The sequence below is a fragment of the Nycticebus coucang genome, chromosome 3, assembly GCF_027406575.1.
Source record: "Nycticebus coucang isolate mNycCou1 chromosome 3, mNycCou1.pri, whole genome shotgun sequence".
NCBI classification, from domain to species: Eukaryota; Metazoa; Chordata; class Mammalia; order Primates; family Lorisidae; genus Nycticebus; species Nycticebus coucang.
In genome coordinates this window covers 20338989-20359968 of record NC_069782.1, presented here as the reverse complement: position 1 = coordinate 20359968, position 20980 = coordinate 20338989, and the positions used below count along the sequence as shown (strand labels likewise).

The following is a 20980-nucleotide window of genomic DNA, read 5'->3' as shown; positions in this document are numbered from 1 at the left end:
AGGATGAGCCTAAATGTTTGTAACTCCAGCTTTTAACACAGTGCCTCCTGGTACACTGTAGGTGCTTATAACACACTTATTGAACACACTCATGAATGAATGAATGACCAATGAAGGAATGACAGGATGTTTGTAGTGCTGCATGATGGGGTTTACTCCTGTTTACTAATTAGTGTAATGATAAATAGTCTGTATCACCCAGTAATGTTGACTGTTTTGCTTTGTGTGCTGTAAACATTTCAGTTGTTTGGGCTCAGCCATTCTATGACAACTCTCTTCAACCTGGACAGTTACGACAAAAATTGTTACATGGTCTAGACCAAATGATTCACCTGTCTTGGCAAACTGAGAAGGCCAAAAATCACTCCAGACAGTCACATTCTGCTGATTCCATGCAACCTCTAAAGCTGGTCTTATCCGTTTTGTTTTGTTTTGTTGTATAATTTCTAATTTCCAAGAACTTGCATTTCCTTGGACTTCATGGCTGAAAGAGTAAAATAAAAAAAAAATTTCTTTATTTTAGTAATGTGTGTTTCTGTTAAATTATAAACTGTCGCCTGGGTACTGCTATGAAGGGTATTTATCTGGGAGATGATTTCAGATCCATTTGGGCTTTATAAAGTTACGGTTTTAAAATGTATGTTTTTTAAATTCACGTAGCTTTGCATGAGGGCACCACTGGTTCATCTTTGTACAGATTCTGAAACAGCAGCAGAAACTTGTATCATTCAGGACTCTTAGAGTTGAAGGGATAAGAAATCCAACAAGAAGGAAAAAAGGGAATCTAGACTTAATGGCCTCAAGTAATTGAGACAGTCAAAGGAGTGGGGCTGGCTTTGGGGACGGCTACATGCACCAGTGCCACCAGGACTCCATAGCCTCTTCTCTTTTTCTGGGAGGAAATGAGAGAGCAAATAACACCTGCCAGGCCTACACCCTGTCCAGTGGAGAGGACCTCTCAATGTTTACACAACCAGCCTGAGAACGGAAACTCCTTGTCTCTGATTGGCTGGCTGGGGTCACATACCCATTGTGAGGTGTGATGCTCTGATTGGTCAGGCCTGAATCACGTGTCCACCCCTGGGCAAGGAGGGCTGAACACTACCCAGAGTAAAGAGATCAGAAAAGGATCGGAAACGGACAAAAAGCAGCAGATTCCACTATAGAATTGAAATCCCCTCTCCTGTCATTCCCCCACCCCCAAAGCTGACTTAAGTAAACCAAAGGTTATTTGCTGACAACTATTTTAGATTTGAAAAAAAAAAAAAAGTAAGCCATTTATGTAATACAAATACCTTCTGTTAACTTCGAAGTTATGTTTATGTTTTTCAAGGTTCTTGTGCTCTCATTTAGCCTCTGTAAGCTTGGTCATGTAGTTAATTATCACATTTTTCAGATAAGAAAAACACAAAGAGATCCAGCAACCTGCAAACAGTTCTACAGCCGCTGACAACAGATTCCAGTCTGGAACTGTTTTCCTGATTCCTCATCAAGTGGGCTTTTATTTATTTATTTTTTTGCCTTTGGTCTTTTTTTTAAACACTAACACAGAGGATTCCACAGAAATTGCATTTTATAAACCAAATTAAGTGCATCCGTGTCGTGCCGTGTTTGGGTTTCCTAACATCCTTTATATGTGGCCTCGTCCCATGGTCCCATTTTTTTACCCAGTTGGAGACATACTGGTCTGGTGTTTGGGCCTGGAATGAGGAAAGGAGAGTGGGAGGAAGATAAGTGGTATCCCATTCTCTCCCCCTGCGTGATTCTGGCAAGTCACCGAGCCCAGCCGTCTCCCCACACACATACTCTTGGTCTGGCTCTGAATGCCCCGCATTCTCCAGAATGTCATGTGTCTGCACTGTGTCTGTTGCACAAGAGAACAACCACATTTTCAAGCCCTGGAGGAGAAGCTTCTGGCACTCCTTGGTCACTTCCAGCAGATTCATCCTCTAAAATGAAGGCCAGCAGGGTCCCAAACTCCTACTGGGGTAGCAGCAACCTTCCGGGGTGGATGCTTGGAAAATGCTGAAGGAGATACCAGCAATCTGCTGGGTGGTTTAGGATGAGACACCATGGGGGGCCTGGAGGGCCTGTGATTTATTCAGCCTCTCAGCAGCAAGCACCGTTCTGTGCCTTACAGTCTCCAAAGCCAATTCTAGCCCTGACTTCCTCACTTCCTGAGTTGATGGGGTTCTTTAATGTCCATAAACTTGAGTTGGAATTTCTGATACTTACACCTGCAAGAGGTCTGACAGATTACAAACACCCAGGAGTTCTCCCAATATGAAAATATAGTAAAGTACTGTCATCTAGAGTCACCATGCAGGGTAGAAAGATCATTTTTAGATAAATGGGATTCAACTGCCTCCACTCACAGCCTTTCTAGGGGTCCTCAAAAAAAAATTTTTTTTTTTTTTGTGGTTTTTGGCCGGGGCTGGGTTTGAACCCGCCACCTCCGGGATATGGGAACGGCACCCTACTCCTTGAGCCACAGGTGCCACCCCCTCAAACTTTTTAAACAGGGGCCCACTTCACTGTCCCTCAGACCGTTGGAGGGCCAGACTATAGTTAAAAAAAAAAAAAAACTATGAACAAATTCCTATGCACACTGCACATATCTTATTTTGAAGTAAAAAAACAAAACAGGAACAAATACAATCACACCACCTCATGTGGCCCGCGGGCCGCAGTTTGAGGACCCCTGCATTTGTTCTCCTTGAAAAAAAAGTTCAATAATATATTTACGATTCAGAAATCAAAACAATATGGAAAGATATACTAAGGAAAGCCTTTTTGCTTTTCCTTACCCACATTTACTCAACTCCTCCCATCATTGCAGATACCCACTTTTTATCAGATTTTTCTGTAAACACAAACAAAACCAAGTATTTTAGCATGTTTTTCTTTTAAAAATTTTTTTAAAACGTTTTTCTTTTAATTTTTACCTCAAATGTAGCATAATGTACACCTTTGAGCCTTCCATTGTTGACTACGATGTCTCTTGGAGATGTTTCCTTTATTAATACAGTTTGTTTGTTTCATACCTGGATAGGATTCCATATATGGCTATGCCATCATGTATTGAACAAGTTCCCTTCTTCAGTGAGCTATGGTGTGGTTTCCTGACCTTGGCAATTACAAGTAAATGACCTTGTGGATACATCATCTCACACATGTGCAAAGAAATCTGTAGGAGAAAGTTCAATGAGTAGGATGCCGGGAACTGCGTTTGTAATTTGACAAATAGTGTCATCTTGAATATTTTTGTTAGAAATCTTTCCAATTACACATAGTTCCTTCTTAACTGAGGATGCTGGTTGTAAGTTCACCTTTTCTTGTGACTTAGTCATTAGTGGGAGCATCTGTGACTTAGATGAGGCACAGATGTGGACCCTGCAGTAGATGGTTTGGGACAGAGGCCTGCTGACTCGCTCTCTGGCCCTCTGCAAATACACTCCCCCTTTGTCCCCTCTTATTTAAACACCTACTGCAGGAAGGGCAAGGCTGTGCAGCTCCTCTCTGCAGACAGCAGAACTCTGCCGTCTTCCGCCTTATCCCCTCTGACCTGACTCTCCTCTTATGCACAGTCAAGAGTGTCCCCAGATCGCTGGGGCTTTTCCTCGTGAGCTTGTATTATTGTCCCTGCAGCTTCCATTTTCTCCCCCACTTTCCCTTTTTGGTATCTCTCTGAAGCCCAGTTTCTCCTCTTACACCTCTCTTCTTTTGTGAGGATCATGTTTTCATAGACATCAACCAACAACCCAACTACAATCTTCTCTTTCTCTTTCTGGCTAACTGACCTATGATAGAAGGAGTTTATCCACGGATGTTTTGACCCTCCTGACCTTATAACTTGGTGGTCAGTGCAGAATAGCCCAGGAGGGAGAAAACTCCAGCTTTGAGAAACTTAAAAATTGACTTAAAAATAGTCAACTTTAATTTTGCTTAAATGTACCTTTTTGTCATTTGGAAACACAAAATATTTTTATTTATTTATTTTTTAAAAAAATCTTACCTGAAATTATCTCTGGGGAGATATCATAATTTTTTTCGGTACCAGCTGTTTAGGGATTTTGCTTAAAAAACTAAGGATATGGGCGGCGCCTGTGGCTCAGTCGGTAGGGCGCTGGCCCCATATACCAAGGGTGGCGGGTTCAAACCCGGCCCCGGCCAAACTGCAACCAAAAAATAGCCAGGCGTTGTGGCAGGCGCCTGTAGTCCCAGCTACTTGGGAGACTGAGGCAAGAGAATCGTTTAAGCCCAGGAGTTGGAGGTTGCTGTGAGCTGTGTGAGGCCACGGCACTCTACTGAGGGCCATAAAGTGAGACTCTGTCTCTACAAAAAAAAAAAACCCAAAAAACTAAGGATATTGGGCAGCACCTGTGGCTCAAAGGAGTAGGGTGTCGGCACCATATGCCGGAGATGGCAGATTCAAATCCAGCCCTGGCCAAAAACTGCAAAAAACAAAAACGACAACAGCAGAAAAAACTAAGGCTATTTCTTTACTTGCTTGCATCATCAGTTGAATTCTTTTCTTTCTTCTTCTTTTTTTTTTTTTTTTTGTAGAGACAGAGTCTCACTTTATGGCCCTGGGTAGAGTGTCGTGGCGTCACACAGCTCACAGCAACCTCCAACTCAGGGGCTTAAGTGATTCTCTTGCCTCAGCCTCCCGAGTAGGGGGGACCACAGGCACCCGCCACAACGCCCGGCTATCTTTTGGTTGCAGTTTGGCCGGGGCCAGGTTTGAACCCGCCACCCTCGGTATATGGGGCCGGCGCCTTACCGACTGAGCCACAGGCGCCGCCCCTCTTTCTTCTTTTTTTAATCGATAGTGTGTTACTGTAATCACTCAGGTTCGGTTAACATTGGTCGAGCTTCTACCATGTTGCAGACACTGTGAGAAAGGGATTTCCTCATATTTGGCTAATGAGGAAATTAAAGTGTAATTGAGGTTGTCATCAGGTACCAACTGGTGGGCATAGGACCGACCCCAGGGCCGTGACTTCTACAGTCTACCTTTTCCATTCTGACAGGATGATTATCAACCATTGTCCTGTGAGTAGGAATGAATTTGTCAGATTTTTATAGCGTAAGGGCCTGAGGAATGAAACCCCAAATTAACAGGTTTAGAAAAAATGGGTGAAATGTTTAGGTTGCTGCCCCCAAAGGGAAGATCCTGGCTGAGCTCTGAGCATCTAAGACTTGAGGGGCAGATGGTAGGTAGCAGGAATCAGAGCAAAGCAGTAGAGAGAGGGGGCTTGGATGATACACCTGATCTGTGTTGGATTCAGAGATGTGCCCATCGCTACCCCCGAGGAGGGCGCTGAAGTGGCCACGATTCCACAGTGAGGCTGGGGGGTGAGGGTCTCCGCATGATTAAGGCTTTTCCACTCCTCGTATCCCCTGCTTCAGCTGAGGCAGTCAGATGCACCAGAGGCTGTGTTCTGTTTAGAAAGAAGCATCTCTCTGGGCTCCCCAAGAGAAAGTCATGGTCGGGCCCCTGGGAAAGATCATTCGGGCTGCCTACCATGTGGGGAAAAGAAGTCCTTGTTGTTCAATTTTTTTTTTTTTGAGACAGTTTCACTCTGTTGCCCTGGGTAGAGAACTGTGGCATCATTGTAGCTCACAGCCACCCCAAACTCTTGGGCTCAAGCAATCTTGCTTCAGCCTCCTGAGTAGCTGGGATGATAGGCGCCCGCCATAACACCTGGCTATTTTTTTTATTTTCAGTAGACATGAGGTCTCACTCTTGCTCAGACTCTTGAGCTCAAGCAGTCCACCGCCTCAGTTTCCCAGAGTGCTAGGATTACAAGTGTGAGCCACAGCACCTGGCCAGTGTTCAGTTTTTATAAAATATTATTAAATTTTTTTTGTATTATGGTAAAATACACATAACAAAATCTACTATCTTAGCCATATGGTAAGCTCAATGGCATTAAACACATTCATAATGTTGCAACCATCCATCTTCAGAACTCCTTTTGGCTTGTAAAACTCAAACTTTGTATCCATTAAACAACTGCTCAACCCCCTTTCCCCAGCACTCCGCAATCACCATTCCACTTTCTGTCTCTATGATTTTAACTGATCTAGTTACCTCACATAAGTGGAATCGTACAACATTTGTCTTTTTCTGAGTGACTTATTAGCATGATGTCCTCAGGGTTCATCCATGCTGCAGCTTGTAGGAGACGGTCCTTCCTTTTTAGAGCTGTGTTGTGCTCCACTGGACATAGACACCTCGTTTTGCTTGTCCATTCATCATCCATCAGTGGACAGACAACTTCAGTTGCATTCACATTTTAGCTATCGTGAATATTGCTGCTACAAACATGGGGGTACAAATATTTCTTTGAGGCCTTGTTTTCAATTTTTCTGCATATACACCCAGAAGAGGGATTGCTGGATCATATAGTAGTTCTATTTTTGCTTTAGGAACCGCCATACTTGTTTTCTACAGCAGCTGTACCATTTCATGTCACACCCCAGGGCATAGCAGTTGTAATTTCTGCACGTTCTAGTCAGCATTTCTCATTCTCTTTTTTGGCAGTAGCCTTGCTCATGGGTGAGAGGTGGTATCCCACACTGGTTTTGATGTGTGCTATCCCTAATGTTTCACAATGCTGAGCATCACTTCATGTGTTTATTGGCCATTTGTACATCTTTGGACAGATGTCTATTCAAATCCTTTGCCCATTTTTAAGTCAAGTTTTCTGTCCTGGCACTCAGTCTTGTCCCACACAGATAAGGATCTGGTGTCACCAGGACATGGTATGGTCTTTTCTGGGCCTGAAGCAGCAGCGGGAAGTGATAAAGGACTCAAGGTCTTGGGTTCCAGCTCTCTCTCTCTCCCTTGCTCGGCAGGTTAATATTCGCCTGAGTGACAGGAAAGCCTGGAAGACAAACTTCACCTTCTTTAACAATCATTTCACTCAGGGTCAGCCCGGAGAGTAGCAAGTTCTGAGTACCTACCATGACATCTGATTTAAGGCGAGGAGTGATGTGTTGAGAGTTGGCCAGGGCTTTGACAGCTGCTAACATAACCTTTAACGCATGTATTAGAATGAATACTGAACTTAGTTCAGTCTTTCATTTCCTCTTAATACTTGAAAAGCTACAGGTTTGTTTTAACATTCCCTGAAAAGGCTCTAGCGGGTAAATTTATTCTTCGGCTTGACGGCATTTGGAACCCTTAAGTAAGAGCCACCTTGAAATCAAAACTGGGAAAATCCTGGGGCTCTGGCCAGGAGAAGAAGCAACGGTATGTTCTGAGGTTTATTAAATAATTACCTACTTGTTGACATGTTTGGGTGGGGGCAAAGCTGAGGTCCTGGCAGGCATGAATAAGAGATTAGTAAGGATCTTGGGTCATGAGGCTTATAAAGGAGGTAGAGCATTTTGGTATTCCAAGACAGTCAAACCCACCTAAGAGAAGAACTCAATCAATTCAAGATGGGGGAGGGGAGGGGGAATGAGTGGAGAGGGGAGGAGGATGGTTGCACTCCCACTTAATGGGCATAACATAGGGGTATATGGCATAGCTTCTGGGTGCAGGACACGATGACAACAGACACTCTACTTAACACATGCAAATACTGTAACCTAATTGTTCATATCCTCACATTAATCTGGAGGAAAAAAAAAAGATAGTCTAACCAAGGGATGTGGTCTTCTGACTCAGCCTGACCTTGGCATGGTCTGTCATTACAGTGACTGTCACACTGATCATGGTCAACTCTGATACAGTTGTTTGGAGCATTCATAGCAGTGTCTTGGGGAGAGGAAAATGGGGAGCCAGAAGCAAAACCCAGAATAAGTTGACCTTTTTGACATTCCATCTACAGTCAGAATGAAGAACACACAGGGCAGGTTTTCTAACGTAATTGCTCTGGGACTAATTCAGAGCTTCAGGGAGGAAGGATGTTTTCATCTGGTGATACCTTTGATCTGTATTCTAAACCTCAGCCATCTGTGTCTCCACTTTGAAATTTCCTGTCATGCTGTATACTGCAATGTATTTCATACTTTGCAATAACTCTTTTTTTTTTTTTTTTTTTTTTTTAGCGGTTTTTGGCCGGGGCTGGGTTTGAACTCACCACCTCTGGCATATGGGGCCGGCGCCCTACCCCTTTTGAACCACAGGCGCCACCCCCCTGCAATGACTCTTTAACTTAAATATTTTTATTTCAAAGAGAATTTTTTTTCCTGGATTGCCTAGCTTCGCCAACAGTGTTACTTACCATCTACTGGGTCACCTAGAGCAGATGAACTCGAGAGTTATTCTAGACGTCTCACTTTGCTCAACACTTCCTCCCATGTTCTAGTAACAATTTTTTTCTACCTACAGAGTGAAAGACCATTGTCATCCAAGCCAGGGCATCCAAACCAGAGTATTTTGGGGAGTGAAAGGGACACTGTTAAGTAAACTGGAACTAATGAGGGATATCTGGTTAGCCCATGTATATGGTCTTAAATCCTTTCCTTCCCTTCATTCTCACCATCACTGCCCCGGTCCAGGTCTTCAGAGTTATTTGCTCAGACCAGGGCAGTAGCACACTATTTGTTTCCTTGGCTTCAGTCTTTCTAACAGATCTTGTAGCACAAACATTTGACATTTGGGCACAAACATTTGACATTTCACCTTCTTAGAATCCTCTGTTGGATGCCCATAACTTCATGATAAATTTCAAATTCCTTAGAGTGGCTTCTAAGGCTTTACACAGGTCTTTATTTCCTTTTATCCTTCCATCCTATTTGCTCATTCATCTATTCATTTAATCGTATTTGTTGAGTAGTACCTGGGGTCAGGCACAATGGTAGGCTCTGGGAATGTGATAATAAATAAGATGGGTTTTTACCCTTAAGGATCTTCCCTTTATAGTGGAGTGGAGAAACAGCCAAGGAGGTGTAGTAAAATATGCCATGGTGAAACACTGCATGCTATGAGAGGGCCAGTGTGAGCATCTCCCGGGATCTCCCCAGAAATGCAGACTCTTAGGCTCCCCGAGGAGCCAGACTCACCAAATCTGAATCTGAGTTTTAACAAGATGCCTGGGTGACTGGAGTGGATGGTGGGTTTTGCAGCCTTGGTCTATGGAACCACACCAGCTGGAACTCTTGATTAGCTCCTCCTGGCTGTCGTGACAGGTGGAAACCGGGAGGAGATGGGGTTTTGCTACATGAAGGCCGGGTGGGGAAGGCACACTTACTGGAGGGCCTGGCATGCGCTGTGGCACAGAGGCAAAGGAGAATGTGCTGTTTGGGGGTAGTTACAAGTTGTCCCGAATTTTGGGAACACTGATTGATAGTGGTGACCTTACTTCTCTCAGAGATATCAATTCAAAGAAAAGGTTTGACCAATTCAGTAACTTCATCCTTTTTTTTTTTTTTTGAAGCAGAGTCTCACTGTGTAGCCCTTGCTAGAGTGCCGTGGTGTCATAGCTCACGTCAACCTCAAACTCCTGGCCTCAGGTGATCCTCTTTCCTCAGCCTCCCAAGTAGCTGGGACTGCCACAACTCCTGGCTAGTTTTTCTATTTTTATTAGAGACAGGGTCTCCCTCTTGCTTAGGCTGGTCTCAAACTCCTGAGCTTAGGTGGTCCACTCACCTCAGTCTCCCAGAGTGCTAGGATTACAGGCATGAGCCACCGGGCCTGGCCCCTTTCTCCTTTTTTTGAGCTCATCTTGAAACATTGTGATTAAGGAGTACTTTGGCTCGGCGCCCGTAGCTCAGTGGTTAGGGTGCCGGCCACATACACTAGGGCTGGTGGGTTTGAACCTGGCCGGGGCCTGCCAAACAACAATGACAACAACAACAACAAAAATAGCCGGGCACTGTGGCAGGCGCCTGTACTCCCAGCTGCTCAGGAGGCCAAGGCAAGAGAATCGCTTAAGACCAAGAGTTGGAGGTTGCTGTGAACTGTGACATCATGGCCTCTATGGAGGATGACATAGTGAGATTCTGTCTCAAAAAAAGGAGTACTTCGACACAGAGACAGAAAGCAGAATAGAGGTAATCAGGGGCTGGGGCTGGGGGAAGGTGGGGAGTTATTGCTTAATGGGTAAGAGTTTCTGTTTGGGATGGTGTAAAAGTTCTGGAAGTGGATAGTGGTGATGATTGCGCAGCATTGTGAATGCCACTAAATTGTATACTAAAAAATAGTTACAGTGTGCATTTCATGTTACGTATATTTTGCCTTTTTTTTTTTTTTTTTTTTAAAGAATGAGTACTTTGTCATCAAAGAAGACTTGATTTTCAAGTTCCAGCTCTACCTTTTCCTTGCTGTGGTGCCCCAGGCAAGTCAGGTAACTCCTTGGAGCCTCAGTATCCCCATCTGTAAAAGGAGAACAATGCCGGCACCTCCCTCATAGACTTGTCATGAGGATTCATTGAAGCAGTGCCTTGGGAGGCTTCCAGGAGCTCACTGATCAATCCTCATGCCCATTAAAACTCCAAAAGCCCAGCAGTAGCACAACGCCTGGCCCAGCCAGCACGGTGCATTGCAGGTGCAGTTATTAGCCCTTCCTCCTCCTCTTTGACCCCACACCCTGGACTGTCTTCTTTCCCTACAGCCACAACAGTCAATCCTGGAAACACCTGGAGAGCCTTGTAAACCCCCATTGGCCAGAGAAACCACACCAGAATTTCAGGAGATCAAGGGCAAGTATTATATTAGGTGATTCCAACGTGCAGCTAAGGCTGGGAAACATGGTTCTATAGCAGTTCACAGACTATAGTGTGCACAGTATCACTGGAGTCGAGGGGGGACTTGTTCAAACACAATTCTTGGGCCTTGCTCCCGAGTTCTAAGTTGAATGGACACAGAGCGGCTCTCCTTTTTCACTCCACCTTCTGTGTGGCTTCTTTTGCCTTCTGTTTGCTGTCTGTGTATTATTACACTTCCTGGTAACCTCTTCCAGGCCCACTACTGAAGTCTTGCCTAAAAACATTCGCAAACAGCCTTCTTCATGCCAATGATCTCGATGTTCTCAAACCCGTTTTGGCTTTAGACCCAGGTGACCATGTCTCAAAATTCTCTGACTTCAGAGCCACAACTCTTTGGGTTTTCCTCATTTCTTTCCTTCTCTCTCCTCCACTGGGAAGTAGGGACTCCTATGACCATTTCCTTGGGTCCCCATATTCATCTCTTAAAAAGAGCACAACCTTCAATGTGGGACAGTCATGGGGTTATGTCTTACACATGGGCAATTCACTCAAACTCTGAGCCTTGCTCTCCCTGGTAAGTCATGGGTGATGACAACACTGTCCCTATAAATACACATAACACTTAGCTATTAGCTATTATAATGTTTTACCTTTAAGAACATTGTAAAATCTTGACCTCAAAGCCAACTCCAGGGGTGCTGGGTCTAGGCCATGGGATGCAGAACTAGAAATACCAAAAACAAAGCACAGAGGAAGGAATAAAGTCAGGATTTACCAAGAAGCCAGGAGAAGGTCCCCAGGATTTTCCAGGAGGAAAACAGGGAGGTGACAGATGGGCTCTGACAATTGGAACTGACCAAGAGATTTCCTGTGACTGCATTAAAATGTCATTGTGTGGGGTTGATCCACGCACAGGGAGAGGGTAAGTATTGGTGCCAGGATGGGCTGTAGAATGGCCCCCGAGGGATACACAAGGGGCCTTCCACCCCATGATTGTGGAATTCAGTGACTTTGGCAAGGAGCAGAGTGATAAGGAACCTGTTACAATTCGCACCATTTATAACAGCTGTGTGCAGAGCACGGCTGTGGGATGTCACACGGCGCTCTTCCTTGCAAGATAAGGCCTCTGAGTGCTGTTTCCCGTCGATGATGTTATTCAGCAAGATGGCTCACATGTTGAAATTTGAAACTCCTTGGGTGAAAAATCCCTCTGCAGGCTATACCAGATGTTGCTTGTGTAGCTCCCCAAGCCCCAGAAAGATGAGTTAATCCTTGAAGGAAATTATTTTGAACTTGCATCAAACTCAGAGGCTTTGATCCAACAGGCCATGGCAATTAAAAACAAGGCTATCAGCAGAGCTGTGGGTGGTAGTCCTGTCTCTGAGAAGGGAACAGGGCCACTGGCGGACGGCTGCATTCCAGAACGCCTCCAGACGCACAGGGCCTCACTTAGTGTGATGTTGTGAAAATATTGCACTTTAAGCACATGGAGTCGTAAACAAGGCTTCCTTGCCTTTAAAGACCCCACAGAAGTATCACCCTCTCCAAGATGCTTCTCCTGAGGGCTGCAGGCCCCACTGACCTCATTCACCTTGAACCTTCTCTTACCCCAGTTGCCCGTAGAACACAGCTTGCCACTGGGTTATTCTCCCAATACATCTTTCTCTAGTTATATGGTAAGTTTCTAGAGGATCTAAACCCTAAACCAATTATATTTTCTATTTCTTTGTATTTCTGAAAGTCTAGCACTCTAAGAGGCATGTAAAAAGAAGCATCACAGGGCAGCGCCTGTGGCTCAGTGAGTAGGGCGCCGGCCCCATATGCCGAGGGTGGCGGGTTCAAACCCGGCCCCGGCCAAACTGCAACAAAAAAAAAATAGCCGGCGTTGTGGCGGGCGCCTGTAGTCCCAGCTGCTCGGGAGGCTGAGACAAGAGAATCGTGTAAGCCCGAGTTAGAGGTTGCTGTGAGCCGTGTGACGCCACGGCACTCTACCCGAGGGCGGTACAGTGAGACTCTGTCTCTACAAAAAAAAAAAAAAAAAAAAGCATCACATTCATCTTTGCATCCCTAAAATCTAGTATGGTACCTGGCATACAGCACATAGTCAATAAGCAAATAGGTGCTTATTAAATGAGTGGAATTGTTGGTGGATAGCTAAATTGAGTTGGCATGAAAAAATAAATATGGGAAGATTTAACAAACATCCTTTGTATTGGCGCTTGCTCAGCACCTTACCTCTCTTCTTCCAGAATTTTCCCTTCCCTGGCCCCATCTTTATGGCTCCCATAGGACCTGACACCAACCGCTTCAGTGAGTCCATCCCTGAGACTTTTAGATTTGGAACCAGCAAGAATGTTAAGATAGAGTCTTCCTAATGTCCACAGCTGTTATATACTGGTAAATTTAGGAGCTCTTGGCCTCTATCTTTTTCACTGCACAGAGAAAGCTGATCTCTAGCTAGAGCAAAGGAAGAAAGAAGCTGATGAAGAGAGTGGAGCCACAGACACAAGAAGAATGAAAGAGAACCCTGGTGGTGTTTGAGTTCCTGGTTCCAGGTGTTCCAGAGCCCTGGCTTTGGGTTTTACGGCCGCCACATTATTCCTCACAAGACCCCCACCCCTTTGCTCAAATGAATTTGAATGAAGTCTCTGTCAACTTGTAACCACACAAGTCCTAAATAACACAGAAACATTTGCTTGTGTGGTAGACACTCAATAAAAGAATGGATAAATACAATTTCATTATGCCAAGTTATCAAGTTTTATACATAAGAATTTTTCCAAACTTCCCATTTTTACTTCTGGTTTTAATAAGTACATCTTTGCCATCCCTCCAGAGCTAGGGTAGTACTAGTTATAGAGGAGTCACAGGGCATCCACAAACACTACGGTTTCTGGCAGATTGAGTCTTCATTTTTCATTTTCATTTTCAACAACTTTTTTCTATGTTTGCATTTGCTGAGAAGCTCATATGCCTGGGGCTGCAATAGCGTCTGTGCATGATGGAAAACATTTGTAAGGACTTTCTAAAGTGCACAGAGGGTGACAAGATCTGAACAGCAGCCACAAACTTCACACCAGAGAATGGTTTTCATGAACAAGGGCCATAGGAAAGAGCCTTCCCTCAGCTCTGTGGCAGAGAAGATGGTCGTGGAGACTGCATGTGCCTTCATGTTCTGAACCTCTAATGAAGGCGCGTGTCTCAGTGCGCGTGAGGGAACTTATGGAAACAATGGGACAGCTACTTAATGCTCGGTAACCAGTTCAGCATCTCTTGTTACTATATTTATAGAGCTAATCTTTAGCATCAAACCCTTCTCTAGACAGACTGGTTTACTCACTGCCACCCAAATAGCCCATGTTGGTTTTATTCTTGGCACGTTTACTCAGAACATTCCAAGTGCCAGATCCTCTCCCTCCCTCTGTCTTTTTCCCATTTATGTCCCGCCATCCCCAAGGTCCAGCGATCCTACTTCCTGCGGAAGCTGCTGTTCTGTCTCATCTGCCACACTTGGCATTTAGTTCTTCATTCTAAGACCGGTGAACAAAAGCCATGTAACCACATCGGCACACTCCTGTGCCAACCACCACTCATGATTGCTTTTTGTCTCTGTAGCTGGCAGAACCCCTCAGAAACCTTCTGAGCCCTTGAGGCGGCCATCAAAGGCTGACTAGAGTTATGTGAAACCTCGTTGGCATCTCTGATTCCTTCCTTTATGTTGCTATTTAAGTTTCTGGGTGTGCTTGTCCCCTCTCTCCAGCTGGGACATTAAGTCTTTGAAGGCAGGGACCACTAGTGCCTTTAAAATTATAACAAAGACAGTGGTAAATGCACTAGAACCTCCATAGCTGACCCCTCCCTGTATTGACCACCTTCTTAAGTTGATCTAATCTTAGTTCACAGGTCGGACATGCACCACAGGTACGTATCAGTACAGTAGGCCTAGTTCCCTATGTTGACCACCTCTATATGTTGACAGTTTGTTACAGTCCCTTGCGTGGTCAACTTACAGAGGTTCTACTGGACTTTACCGAGTACTTATATGTCCCGGCACTGTGATCACCATTTTGCATGTTTTAGCTAATTAAATTCTCAGGACATTCCTTGAAGGCGGTAGTGTTATCCCCATTTTATAGGTGGAGAATGTGAGTCTTAAAGGTTATAATAGCTTGTCTGAATATATACAACCACAGTGGGGCAGAACCAGAACTTTTTTTTTACCATATACCAAAAATACATTTTATCTTTTCGTTTTCATTTTTTTTTTTTTTGTAGAGACAGAGTCTTACTTTACTGCCTTCGGTAGAGTGCCATGATGTCACAGGACTCACAGCAACCTCTAGCTCTTGGGCTTCTGCGATTCTCCTGCCTCACCCTCCCGGGCAGCTGGGACTACAGGCGCCCGCCACAGCGCCCGGCTTTTTTGGTTGCAGTTCAGCTGGGGCTGGGTTTGAACCTGCCACCCTCGGTATGTGGGGCCGACACCCTACTCACTGAGCCACAGGCGCCTCCCTCGTTTTCATTTTTTTTTTATTAAATCATAGCTGTGTACATTAACGCAATTGTGGGGTACAATGTGCTGGTTTTATATACAATTTGAAATATTTGTACACTGGTTAACATAGCCTTAGTGGCATTTTCTTAGTTATTGTGTTAAGACATTTATATTCTACACCTAGTAAATTTCACATGTACCCACAGAACCAGAACTTGACCTGCAAGCCGTGGCTCTTATCCCAAGTGCTATGGTTGCCCTCCTTTGTATGTGTGCGTAGTAGGTGCTTAATAAGTATTTGTTGGACAGAGGCTTTTTAGAAAACAATTCAGCTCTTTGCAAGAGACAGAAATTGAATTGAAAATACTAGAAACAAACTCTCCTCCCCAAGGAGTTGGAATGTATTTGAAAGGGGTCTACTTAACTTTCCCAATCTCCTTGGCTGAAGGCGATGCCCTTCCCCTTTCCACAAGTAAACATACCCTATGGATACAGAAACACTAGAGGCCGACTCTGGGAGGGTTGGGAGGATCCTGGTGGAACAGCAGCCTGGGACCCCCTGCCAGGGGTTCTTGCAGTCACTGGCCAGGGGACTCAGTTTCCATATTTGTAGAATGATTCATTTGGACTTCATTAGCCTTTCTCAAGTGCGTTCTCTGGGATATTGGCCTTGCAAGAAATTCATGTAAAAAGTGGTTCTGTTGTTAAGTGTGATTGGGAAATCGCATTTCCCTTGGGGGATACACAGTCCATATTAAATGCTCCGAGAAGACCAGCAGGAAAAAACCTCCTTACTTAATGCTTAGTTCATTCTTATTTCACCCAGCATTTCCTGACACACTTTGGTTTCACATAATAATGGCAAATATCTCTCATAACTAATCCCATACTTGGTTTAAAAGAAAAACTGGCTAAATATTTTCTAAGGACCCTTCCTAACATTCCGAAAAATTGGTTAAATATTTTCTAAGGACCCTTCCTAACATTCCGTATCATTCCGAAAATGATAACGTAAGTTGACTATAAATTTCCCCTCAGTGAATTAAAGATGGCGTTGCAATTTTGAATTTATTTGGGAAGTTTAAAAGGTTTTAAGATAAGTTACCCAAGTTTAGCTGTGCAGGCTGCCCGGTTAGTTTCCTATTATAAAATGGTCAATAGGGGGCGCTAGGGAACCGTGGAAATGGCCACCCCTGCAGAACGCAGCAAGAAAGGGCAAATAGAAGGTGTAGAAATCAGCAGGATTTCAGCAACTCCTTCTCCAGCTGAATGGAAAGCTACTGAGAACAAACCCCTTTCCCTTTTGGGTTTCTCTCTATCTCTCTCTCTTTAGGAGGAAAAAACCTGGGTAGAATCAGGACAGGTAACATCTTACTTTGTCCCTTTCCCTTTTTAGGTATGAAATCATGTAAATCAGCCCTTTCCAACTGCTGCTGCTGGGTTGTGCTCACTCTGGGGCAGCTACTTTTAACTGTGGAAGTTCTTTATGGAGTAAACATGAATTGAATTGAAAAAAGAATTCTTCAGTGGTTCTCTCATTGTAAAGGGGTAAAAAATGTACATGTGAAGAAAAGAACAAACTCCTTTTTAAGAACAAGCTCTTTTTAATTGAATTTTTCCCCCTAGACTTTGGGCTCAAGATTTATATAAAAAGATTCTTTTGTCTCAAAAAAAAAAAAAAAGAAAAAAGAAAAAAGATTGTGGGGGCTAAAGGGCTATACTACGTAACTTATCACTTCTCTGCTCTTTTCCTATGAAGTAGAACAAAGCAGGCTTCCCTGTGCAGACACAAGATTCATGGGGTGACCGCCTTTAAGGTAATGTCAGTGGCAAATGCTCCAGTGGGTTGTTTTGGTCTCTGCAGTCTCTCCTGTTACTCCCGCCTGTCAATACTGCTCTGCACAGGAGCCTTCCACTAGGAAAGATAACTTTATACATTTTTTTCTCAAGAGACAGTGAAAACAAGATTCAGGAGTTTAGCGCACAGAAATCAACAAAAGATACAGAAATCACTTTCCTCTCGTAGAAATTCTCTGCACACCAACTCAGAGAAACTTTGACATTGGAGAGTCTCAGCATTCACTTAATTTCAGTCCCTTCTTTGTATATACATTATGCAGGGAAGCACCAGGTTGGCCAGTGTCTGAGCATCTGGCCGCTTGTTCCCCAAAGCACTGCCCTTCCCATTGCCCTGTGCTGGACCGTGGTCTCAAGCCCTTAGGAGATTTCGGGTGCTCACCCTGCAGGCGGCAAGGCGCATTGATGGCAGCCAATGCCCTGTGGATGCGTCTGATAACTCCATTCTTGTCCCACTGAGAACCGAGGAGAGATGGAATATGAGGGGGGAGTGCTGGACCAGCAAGCAAAGCCAGATTTGTCTGCCTTAATACCGATCCATTTCTACTACTCACCTCTCAAAGTAATGCTGGGAAGAACTTGGAAGCTAGCAATTAAGCAGTTTAAACTCTTTGGAAAGTTTCTAATGCCTTAAAATTCCAGGCAGTACTGAATCATAGAGTCACAGCATAGGAAAAGATTTGTAAGAAGAGGATGAAGTGAGTACTTATTGAATACCTCCCATATTATTGGATGCATTTTATCACAACCTCACGGGTCATTCTCACAGGTTGGTATACTGTGGTTTCCTTTCTACAGAGGAGAAAACTAAGGATCAGAGTGATTAAGGAAATTGGCCCGTATCACTGACCCAGGAAGCTAGGATTTGAGCTCAGGTCTGTTTTGACTGAGGCTATTGCTGAGACCATTCATTACCCCATTGCTTTTTGTTCTTACTTCCTGTTTCCTGCTGTAGGGGTCATGGGCTGGTGGTGGTGGTGCTCAACCCATCTCTTCTATCTGTGAAAGATTTCCCCCCATATGTTCCTTACATTCTCAGACAGCAATATCTTATACCACATTTGTGTCTGCTTTTCACAACCATCAGAGTGAGCAAGCTTCCTAGAAACTAATTTATATCCCCCAATGCATGGAGAGCCACTGGCCCTGCCTCAGGGAACATGGAAAATGGTACAACATTCCAGTTAGCAGCAGCGTCCCAGTTCTGGTTCCAAGCTGCTTCTGTTTGCCAATTCAAAACACATGCACTGTTGTAAAGCCTCACCCTGCCCCAGATGCTCAACTCTTCTTTGGGTGAGTCTAAATATCACTCAGAATCAGGCTCTGTTATCCAAATTGCAATCAAGAGGGATCAAGGATTTTTTTCTACTCCTGTTCCTGAGCTAAGCCCCAACTGGATCTGATTTTTCAAAGTATATTCTAGGGCTAACATTTGATGTAATCAAATGAAGGGTCTTTGTGCATCTGAGCCGTGTCAGAGGGTGAGAAAACTGGGAATTTGGGCACTTTCTATGATTTTTTTTTTCCCTGAGACAGAGTCTCACCCTGTTGCCCTGGGTAGAGTGCCGTGGCATCACAGCTGACAGCAACCTCAAATTCTTGGGCTCAAGTGATTCTCTTGCCTCAGCCTCCCAAGTAGCTGGGACTACAGGTGCCTGCTACAATGCCTGGCTAGTTTTTTTTGTTTGTTTGTTTGCTTTTCTATTTTTAGTAGAGATGGTGTCTCCCTCTTGCTCAGGCTGGTCTCAAACTCCTGAGCTCGATCAATCCACATGCCTTGGCTTCCCAGAGTGGTAGGATTACAAATGTCAACCACTGAGTCTAGCCATGTGATTCTTTATTAATAGAAAAATAGAACTCTTTGCCAAAATGCATGTGTAGATCATGATAAAGAGCTGAAGTGCATAGCAGTCCAATGTGCAAGAGCAACAACTTGCCATTTAAGATCAAGTGAAAGTTTGTGGAAAATGTAGATCATGTGGAAGGGAAAGCCTGTGTGTTTGAATACTGACATCGCTCCTCACTGGAGAGCTTTGACAAGTTACTTACCCTCTCAGAGCTTCAATTTTCTTCCCTGTGAAATGCAAGTAATAATACATAACTCATATGTAGGGCTGATGAAAAAATTCCTGCAGAGTCCTCCATAAAAACTTTAAAGATATTATTATTGGCACTTTTGCTATTGCTGCAGCACTACAAAAGTCTACATCTGATTCGAGAGAAGAATAACCTTCCATCTCGTCCATTGGGGCACATTTTTATTCTTTATATATTTAATAGCTGATTCCAATAATAGCTTATGTTTAACAGGTGTTTACTATGTGCTGAGCTTTCCATGTGTTAAGCTTTACATGTTTTAGCTCATTCCTAATAATCCTAGGAGGTAGATGCTGTCTGTAATTAGCCTTTTGTTACAATTGAGGCACAGAAGGAAAGCAAATTATCTAAAGCTACTATGTAACGAATGACTGAACCTAGAGAGTCTAATTCCAGAATTCATGTTCTTGAGCACTATCTGAGGATTCCTTTTGGCTTGAGTAGCAGAACAGTGGCTTAAACTAGATGGAATTTTATGTCTTCCTTACGCAAAAGTGCAAAGGTTGATAGTTCAGGACTAGACTAGAAGCTCGGCTCCACACAGTTCTCAGGGCTCCAGGCTCCTTCTCTATTCCAGTACTCCTAACGTGTAGTGTCCCAGCATCCAGAATAGATGCTACTGTTTCAGTCTTCACATGTGCCTTCCAAGCAGCAGGATAGAAAAGGGACAAAACACATGCCAGTGGTTTATTATTGACTACTCCTAGATTTAGCCACGTGATAATTCTGCTTACATCCCCTTGATCATAGTAGCATGGAGGCTGGGCCAGTCATTATTATATATGGCTTTGTGACTGGTTATAAATTCGAGTCTCTTATTACTGAAACAGGGGAGAGGTAATTGGAGCCTAGGTGGGTGTTTGGAGGACTAGTGGGAGATGAGCTGGAGAAGTAGGCAGATGAAGCTCGAGGGATGAGAATTTCCAAGGCACTGCATTTCATTACTCTAATCTTTGGGTTCGTCTCCCATTTCAGCAGGTACTAAGGGGAAGGCAGGACCCCTGAGAACCATCAGAGAAGGGCGCCGACTGGCCCTCTGAACCCTTGTGGTCAGCACTCCCAGAACACAACTCAGGTATCCCCTGTGGGGATGAACTTTAGGCAGTTCCCAGTCTGGGATCGCTTCTGACTCATGTCTCCAGAGAGTCCAGAAAGGAGGTGGGGCAGGGAGGACACAGGGATGGAGCAGGGACTCTGAGTGGCCCTTGGCGGCTTCTTAGAACTTCCAGAACAACCTGGATGCCAACCACTGGAGAGTAAGCGCATGCTTTCCAAACCTCTCCTGCGCATGCTGTTTCCCCTGAAACACACGGTAAGACAGGACAGTGGCAGTGTTTGCCCTGCTCCCCATTTTGCCAATGAGGAAAAAAGGAAGTCAGAATCCCTGGCTGATACTCTTAGAGTCTGTCTTTTCACAGGGATGCCAGGTGATTCTTATCTGCAGATTATTTTGGAAAACACCAAGCTCGGGGTGGTGAATGATGTGGGAGGGTCACACCTCGGGTGGCAGATAAATCACAAGAACATAACTCCATGATAAGTTTGAGTTATTTCTGTCATTGTCACTGCTGTATTTCTGTGTGTTGTAAGTACTCAATAAATGTTTGGTGAAAGAATGAATGAATAAATGAATGAAGACAAGCTTAGGTATCCAGGCCTCTTGGATTCTCCTTCCTCTAGGGCCAGGGAATTATCCTGGAATGAGTTCACATTTTTTATGCTTAGCTCCCACAAGGCAGGACATGAGCACCATAAAAACCACCATTTCACAGATGTAGAAACTGAGGTTAAATGCCCAAGGTGACACAGACGTTAAGTGTTAGAGCCAGATTCACACTCAGGCTTTACAGTATTATACTCTCCTGA

At 44.3% G+C, this 20980-nt stretch overlaps 1 long non-coding RNA gene across 1 annotated transcript in view; it reads right to left on the bottom strand.

The window, feature by feature from the left end:
• Positions 1–387: 387 nt before the first annotated feature.
• The window catches only part of LOC128580723 (uncharacterized), an 82239-nt gene continuing 61646 nt past the window's right edge, over positions 388–20980 (bottom strand). Inside the window, exon 4 of the long non-coding RNA XR_008378731.1 lies at positions 388–484. This is a non-coding gene — a long non-coding RNA (uncharacterized LOC128580723). The remainder of the gene's footprint in view (positions 485–20980) is intronic.